Genomic DNA, 7,873 nt, shown 5'->3' on the forward strand with positions numbered 1-7,873 from the left:
TGTTTTTGTTTTACCAGAATTGATGTCCATGTCAAGATGTGTATTTGCATTTCCTTCTTCAAAATTGAGTTAGGCAATTCCAAGAAGAGGAAAGTATCAGGCTAGACCAGAGAGAGGCAGATGGTACGGTCTCTGCTTAAAGCCACAGAGACAGAGCATGTCGTAAAGATGTGGCAAATGCACCCTTGTAGCTCATACAGAGGCCAAAGGAAAAAAAAAAAACTTGTTGCATAACTGATCTGAAAAAAAGAAATTGCTACAATTTCTCAAGCGGCCTAATTTGTAAGAAAACTCAGCATCAGCAGTTCCTATTTATTTCAATACGAGTTATGTAATTCAGCAAGATTTGAATAGTTGTGCTAAAAAATGGTTAATGCTAGCTGCTCCACTTTTCCACTGGAAGTTCGTATTAAGCAAAAATGATCAGAAATGCATTTCAAAGATTTTGTTATCCTTTAGATCCTTTAGGACTCTAGTACTTCTGCCTTGAATGTTTTTCCTCAAGATATCATGCACCTGTCCCTAGTTATTTGTTTCTGTGGTGCTTTTTCTCCACAGCATTCAGTTCTTGCTGTATTTGTTAGGAAATAGGAAAAAGAAAATACCAAATACATTTTCGTATGTTTGGGCCATGGTCTCTAGTTCCCTTTTCACCCAACTAACAGTCTTATCGTTTTCCACCACCTATTTATGTTGCTTTCATTAACTTCTATATATTCTTCATGCTCATTAGTATTCTCTTGTTCTTCTTCAACTAAATTGAAGTTGAACACATTACCTCAGTCAGCAGTTGAAGTAAACACATCCAGATCGGTGGTTCCCAAATCCATCTTGCTCACTACCCACTGCAGCCACTGTAGGTAGCAGTAGCAGAAGTTGCTGTATCAACAGCCTTCAGTATCAGCCAGGACAGTGTGCTACTCAGGAATTATCTACGCAGAGCTTTGCTTCAGCGCGTGTTACAATTTGGGAATTTCAGTCTAGGTCATCCTCAGCCCAACGTGGATACAAGAGCATCTCTCCTTTTCTGAGAGCCTATAAAAGCTGAATCCTGATTGCAGCATTTCTTAGACGCAGAATTCCTTGCTGTCACCTATGAGTGGGAGGAAAACAACCTTAAGTGACTTGGAATATATATGCTTAAACACTAATTGAATTCATTTAAGGTTCTCATAGAAAGTTACTAATCTACATGAAATAAGTAACTTGATTATATCCATTCTGATTAACTTAAAGAATAATGGGAAGCAGTAGCCCTCATTTTATACATTTCCTTTTGAAATCTACTGTGCATTTAACTTACAATACAGTGAAGAAAAATATTTTCTCACTGATGCAGTTCTTTCAGAATATTCCTACATTTCTTGCAAGCTTTGAGGAAAGAACCTTTAAAAACTATTTTAAGTTTTGACAGTAAGCATAAAACAAAATATGAAAAAAAGCCAGCATTTCTATTGTTTTACAATAACCATACTCTGCATTATTTCTAAAACTAATTTAGCAAAGATCCACTTTGTGATATACTGTGTTCTTATATAACAGGAAAAAAATCTTTTTCTTCCTTGATCTGCATCTCATAGTAAACATGCCAAAATTGTTACCATTCTGCTATAGAATTCTAATAGTGACTCACCTTCTTGAGTTAGTTGGCTTTTGCTGAGCTTTGTTATTCCACATATGTCCTTCTGCTGGAACCTTTTACGTCAGAAAACCTTTGAAAAGTGGGAGTAGCTCATTAAATTTATCTGGAAGCCGTGGGGTTTCTTATACAAATGCCTGTTGCTGCTCACGTAGTTTCATTTGTTTTATTTCAATGTAGTAAATGCTATGAATTTGTCAAGTCTTCATGAAAAGATAAGACATCCTATCCATAGATTTCCAATGCAGTATCAACTTCTGTTCATTCAACACTTTCCTTCCTTTAACACCTCTTCCAAAGTTAGAAAATGCAATTTATGTGTCCATGTATTTTCTAACATTTTTGGAAACTTCATTCGATGCTGAGTGTCAGAATCCTACTTACCTTGTAGCAAGTTCTAAAACGTTAGCTCTTTAAGTCAGATGTTCTTACAGGTTCCCTGTGTACCTGTACTTTTAGAGACATACCATATACTCTGAGTATGACATTTTTTTTCTGCTGAGATCATCTCTTTCTTGTGAATCAGAATGGAGAAGCAAGGAAGCTCCTAACATCTTACCCTTAGTTTATTGATAAGGTATATGTTAGTTCCAAAGACTAACAAATGCACATGAATTTTTCAGGTTTGTTGCTTTTTGTTTGTTTTCCCACTTATTATTTCCGATCACTCCTCTCAAAATGCTCTGAACCAAATTCTCTAGGACATAAGCAACATTGCTAGAGGAGTGCGCTAACATAAGGACTGAAAAAGACAGTGAAATCACTTGAAGCCACAGAGCAGTGTTCAAGAGATTATTTAGAGGTATTGTTCTTGGTGATATTAAATGCTCAAAATAGAACATAAAACATTTTTTTCATATTTCTAGTCAGAACAACTGTTTCCTGAAATAATTATATATATACACACAATTTAATATATATATATATATTATATATATATAAAAAATGGTGAAGCACAGTATAGCAGTTACAGCACCAGCTCTCGGAGCACCATAAAGACAGAGTGCAGCTACAAGCAATAGAGGGAGGCATGTTAACCACCCCGTGAGAACACAGCACAAGCTACAACTTTCAAACAGAACACAAGGCACATATTTAGCTCTCAGTTGCTTCACCAAACCAGCACGGCTGCTTTCAGCCACAAAGCCAAATGGCTGTACGGCATGGCACAGCACGCAGCGCTCCCAAACCTCCCATTAGGATAAACACTCCCACTGAGCACACATGCAAAACACAGCAGTCCCGAGCCTCTCTCCAACTTCTGTTTAATGTTGAAATCTTCCCTGCTCCTTTATGATTGCTTATTAAATGCTGCATTTCACAAACAGGACGATTGCAGTATCTGTCATCCTGCCCTTGATCTATGCTAGTCCCATGTTGTTCATATGGAGCTGCCACACAATTGGTCAGGTATGTTTCCCCCCAGGGTGGCTAACTATGCCTGGGCCAGGCCCTGCTTAACAGGTTCTGTAAGAGAGTAACATGAAGATGCAAGCAAGTGAAACTACTTTTTACATTCCCTCTAAATTAGCATGTTAATATGTTGGATGCTGTGCTTTGCATTTTCCCTCCTGCAAGTCTTTGCAGATTATAAAAGAGCAGCAGTTAATTTTTCAAAAGGAAGGCAAAAAAATATTCTTCCTAGTTCCTTATGTGCTTGTATCATCCTACGGAGTTAAATTGGAAGTTTAACATTAATATCCTTACAACAGAAATCTGTAGCATAGCACGTAAACAACATTTAATCCTTCATTTGGTTCTTCAGGTTTCTTTTGCAATTTCTACAGCTGTCCTTCTTGTAATTTTTCTACAAGATGCCAAGAAGAATATTCCCCATACAGTCTGTTGTTTTATTCTGTTGGGAACCTCACTGCCATTTTGAATTTAATACATAAACATGCTAAAACATAAGGTTCTTACCTTGCTGATACTAACATCCTTCCCTTAGAAGGACGGCTGCTTCTCCTTCCCCTGCCTTGTGGACCCTTACACCACCTCCCTTACCTTTCAGATTTCTGATGTTAGTTGACCTGCTGGTAACAGCAACAATACTAGGAACATGGAGAATAAGAGAGTGAAGGGCAGTTACTGAGGGTGATATTGGAATGATACTAGCCGAGGATTCAGTTGTTCTGAGTATCCTGCGGGTACAGAAGTGCTGCAGACAAAAAGCTGGACAGCCTCCAGCCATAAGGGTTAGCAAATTCAGAGGGAGACATTGAAGGAAACTCATTCAGCAGACTCTGTTACTCTTATCCTCATGGCTTACTTTCTCTCATTGCCCATTAGAAAATAAACAGCAGCTCTACTGAGCTGAAGAACGCACAGACATCAGCCTGTGATACACAGGGGAAACGAGAAAGACAACACAGTGCTGGCATCTAAACATCCTATACCTTACCTTGTGACTTACTGAAAGTTGTCTTGAACTCTGTTGCAGAAGCTGCCTTCAAGGATGAAACCCACTCATTTAGAAGGGAAATTTAGAAGGATTTTTAATAGTGAAGAAAACAGGAAGGGATGATATGGGAGGTAATTGATATCACACATTGATCAAAGAACATCTGAAACTGTATAAAGGCTAACAGAAGTATTTAGCTATATCTAAGCTAGTCCAAAAGATGACTACACTGTAGAGTACATTCATCTTACTACTGATGTAATGACTCCTGCATCACAAAGCTGTTTTTCTAATGTTCTTTCTAATATGCATGAAATACAAAATCTGTCGATCAGTACTGTTAGTGGTGACTCCTGCTGGACAAGTAACACCATGTTACTGGAGTGCCTCTTCCATACAACCTTTTAAGTAAAATATTCTCTAGTTATGGAACTGATGTTCAATTCTTGGTGTACAAAGGTTCTAGCTGACTTTCACTGAATTCATCATCCACCAGTAATTCTGTTCTTTAAAAATAGATTCTTTTCTTTCCACATACCCAATCTTTGCATCACTGTTTCACTAGTACAGATTCCCTCCATACTCTTCATCTTTTTCACTGAATATTTACAAAGGGCTGAATTTCTTCACAAGATTGGTAATGAGTACAGTATGTGAAATAAATGCAATAAAATACCAAGTTTTTAAAAAGCACATGTAATCTGGCAAGTGCTGGTTTCTCTTTAGCATCTGTTTCCTATCATGAATTTTGACTGCATGAGCCAGAAATGCATGCAGATCTTCCTGTCTCTTCCGAAGCTTATGTATTTGGACTGAATGAATGCTCATTTCTTCATATCATTTTGTCATCCAAGAATCCATTTTCAGCAATAAACTAATGTACATATATGAATTACTGGTGACTAAAATTCTGGTGACAAAACTATAAAGTTGCAGAATATAGCTAGTTGGTGTAGAATCAAATAAAATTGCAGTGTTCTTTTCACTGAATGCAAACTCTAGGTTTTCATCCTTGTTTAAAAAAAAAAAAAAGGATTTGTAGTAAAACAAAAATTCTTGGCCTCTCCTCTTTCCCTCTTCCCCCCTAAAAAAAGGAAACCACCTCAAATATTGACTTTGAGTTAAAGAAATAACTGGTATCAGTAGCAATATTGTCAGGGACTGAGACAACTGAAGGAAGTTCATGCTTAGTTCTGACAATTGAGCAAAAAATTAATTAATAAATTTGCATTCGTAAGGCTCCATTTTCATTCTTTCTAGAATGATTTGATTTATAAAAATTGAAACAACTGACTTTGCTTAATAAGCAAACATCAAACAATGCAAATTTGGCATTCGTTTCTCAGCATTAACTTGATCTTACATTTTTCTGTCCTCAGATATGAAACTTAAATCACAGCCCCCAACATTTCCTGTTTGTACTGCTACAGCCACTGCAGAGTTTTTGTGGAATTCCAGTTTGTTATTTGACAATTTTCCTTTTGCCTGTTTTCTTCGAAACCATCTTTGCTAACAGAAACTGTAAGCATACATTGCCAGGAGCTCCTTACTTGAACAACACAACAAAAGCCACCTGAATCAGAAACAGTTTTCTGACATGTTTCTTACTACAAGAAAACAGAATACCTTCGGAATTCTTAATACAGTCCACCAAGGGGTACTTTCCTTTTGGCCAATAAAATTTTACATCTTTTGGCCAGTGTTGAACTTTGTTTTGAATGTATCATGCATTTTACTGATGCGTTGGATAAAAGCAAAAGCTGCTACAGTGCAAGCATGGACATATATATTCAGTTCCATTACCTTCACAAGGGTAACAGAAGGAAGACCCAGTCCTTCCAGCCTATTCCATCAGCTCTAAGAGCTTGTTGTCAACTGTTCCACCTACCTTACTAAGATTTTGCTTAAACATTGTTCTTGGATGCATTTATTTTCTTACATTTGCTGCTTTCCTTATAACTGCTGCACAAGGGAGTCTATATGTTGTTATCTGAAGTGTGTATCTAAAATAAATCTGCTATTTCCTCCTGATTGTGACAATTAAGCTGTTAGCTGATTGTCTGGGAGAGAAAGTATGATCCCCTGGGGCTTCAAGGACGTAGGAAATGTACGTTGCATTACCAAAATTCTAAAGATATGAAACAGCACCACAGAATTGTGCAGTAAAAGGAACAAATTAACAGAACTTTGAAATATTACACTTAGTAAGAATCATAGAATGACATGGGTTGAAAAGAACCACAATGATCAGAGAGGTTTCAACCCCTCTGCTATGTGCAGGGTCGCCAACCACCAGACCAGCTGCCCAGAGCCACATCCAGCCTGGTCTTGAATGCTTCCAGGAATGTGGCATCCACAACCTCCTTGGGCAACCTGTTCCAGTTGCATCACCCTATACATAATATAAATATATATATAAAATATATACTTATTCTTCCTTTTATAAGATATTCAGACATATTGGCTATGCAGTGATTAGACCCAGTCCTTCCAGTCTATGCCAGCAGTCAGTCACACTGAAATCTCACGCTCATTAAAAATAGATTTCTCTTAAAGGTGTTCGTTACAATAGGTCACTAAATACTTTCTAAACACTTTCTTTCCCCCCAAAAAAAGAAACAAAACATTTTCCAGAATAAAGAATTAATCTACATCAAGCAGAAGGAGTCTGTTGTTAATTTTAAAATGATTTCAACAGTTTAAACTAATAATAATAAAAAAAATTAAGAAAATGGATGTACCTTCAATCTTTCACCGCTTCTCAGAAATGCTGTCCCCTACTCTGAGCACTTTTCTCAGTAACCTAAATATAAATGCGCAAATAGGAAAACAACTCAGTGTAAAGGGTCACTAGCTTATGAGTAGCCCATTAAATTATTTTACCTCATTAAATGTTATTAAGCTCTGCCATTTTTGTTGGTTTATGGGTATCATCAATTTTAATGACTATTGCTTTTTTTTTTTTGTCTAGTTTGAGCATCTTTATCCCTTTCATTTCCTTGTAGAATATAAAAGTGAATAAACTAACTTAATTTTTGTCACAGAATATTTATCATACACTTGCAATCTTCTATATAAATTAAAAGCAAATTAAGATGTATTTTAAATTAGATAGAAAATGTGTAGAAAAAAAGACAGCGCTGCAGAATCTGAAGTAGGCTAACCATAAAATAAGCTAATAAGCTAATAGCTTAACTACAAAACTTAAGTAAAAAAAGGCAAAGTGGAGGAATCAACACAAAAATCTACACAAGGGAAAACAAACAAACCAAAAATGGTCCTCTTATTCAGACAGGAAGTCACATTGATACTCTTACATATTTCACAACACCTATAAACATACAATACAGATACTTGAGGCTGCTTGACCTTGGGTTATTACTTCACCATTCCTAGGTGCCACATTATAGGACAGGAGGTCTCAAAACTCTGCTCCAGTAGCTCCTTGCTTCTTGAAACTATTAACTTCAGAGAAGAAGCTGTACCAAACTACTAAGACCACTACTTAAGTTAAACTGCTTATAATAGGAGCAAACCAGATGTTTGAATCCAAAGTGGGAACAGGAGATTTAAAATAAATATCTGCATTTACTAAATGCTACATTTTGACAAATAGTAAGACGACACGCTAATTTAACTGGCAGCATGCTTCCATTTTTAGCTTAAGCAACTGAAGGTAAAGAGTGTGTAGACACAGATAAGAGGACAGAGATCCCAGTATCTGCTGAGCACAATCTCTGTCCCCCCTTGGTGTTTCTTTGTTTTGTTTTAAGCTGTAAGAACTCTGTAAATGGGTGTTCCCAGCTGCTGGCAGCCATATGTGCTGCCTACCA

General features: G+C 36.8%; 1 long non-coding RNA gene across 1 annotated transcript; it reads right to left on the reverse strand.

Moving 5' to 3' along the window:
* Positions 1–689: 689 nt before the first annotated feature.
* On the reverse strand, positions 690–6,320 carry LOC116216758. The gene is made up of 3 exons (XR_004160150.1): positions 3,560–6,320; positions 1,634–1,712; positions 690–1,093 (listed from the first exon to the last, which is right to left on the reverse strand). It is a non-coding gene; the product is annotated as an uncharacterized LOC116216758 (long non-coding RNA).
* Between the last annotated feature and the right edge of the window lie 1,553 nt (positions 6,321–7,873).

Source organism: Meleagris gallopavo, chromosome 6 (assembly GCF_000146605.3).
Source record: "Meleagris gallopavo isolate NT-WF06-2002-E0010 breed Aviagen turkey brand Nicholas breeding stock chromosome 6, Turkey_5.1, whole genome shotgun sequence".
Classification (NCBI taxonomy): domain Eukaryota; kingdom Metazoa; phylum Chordata; class Aves; order Galliformes; family Phasianidae; genus Meleagris; species Meleagris gallopavo.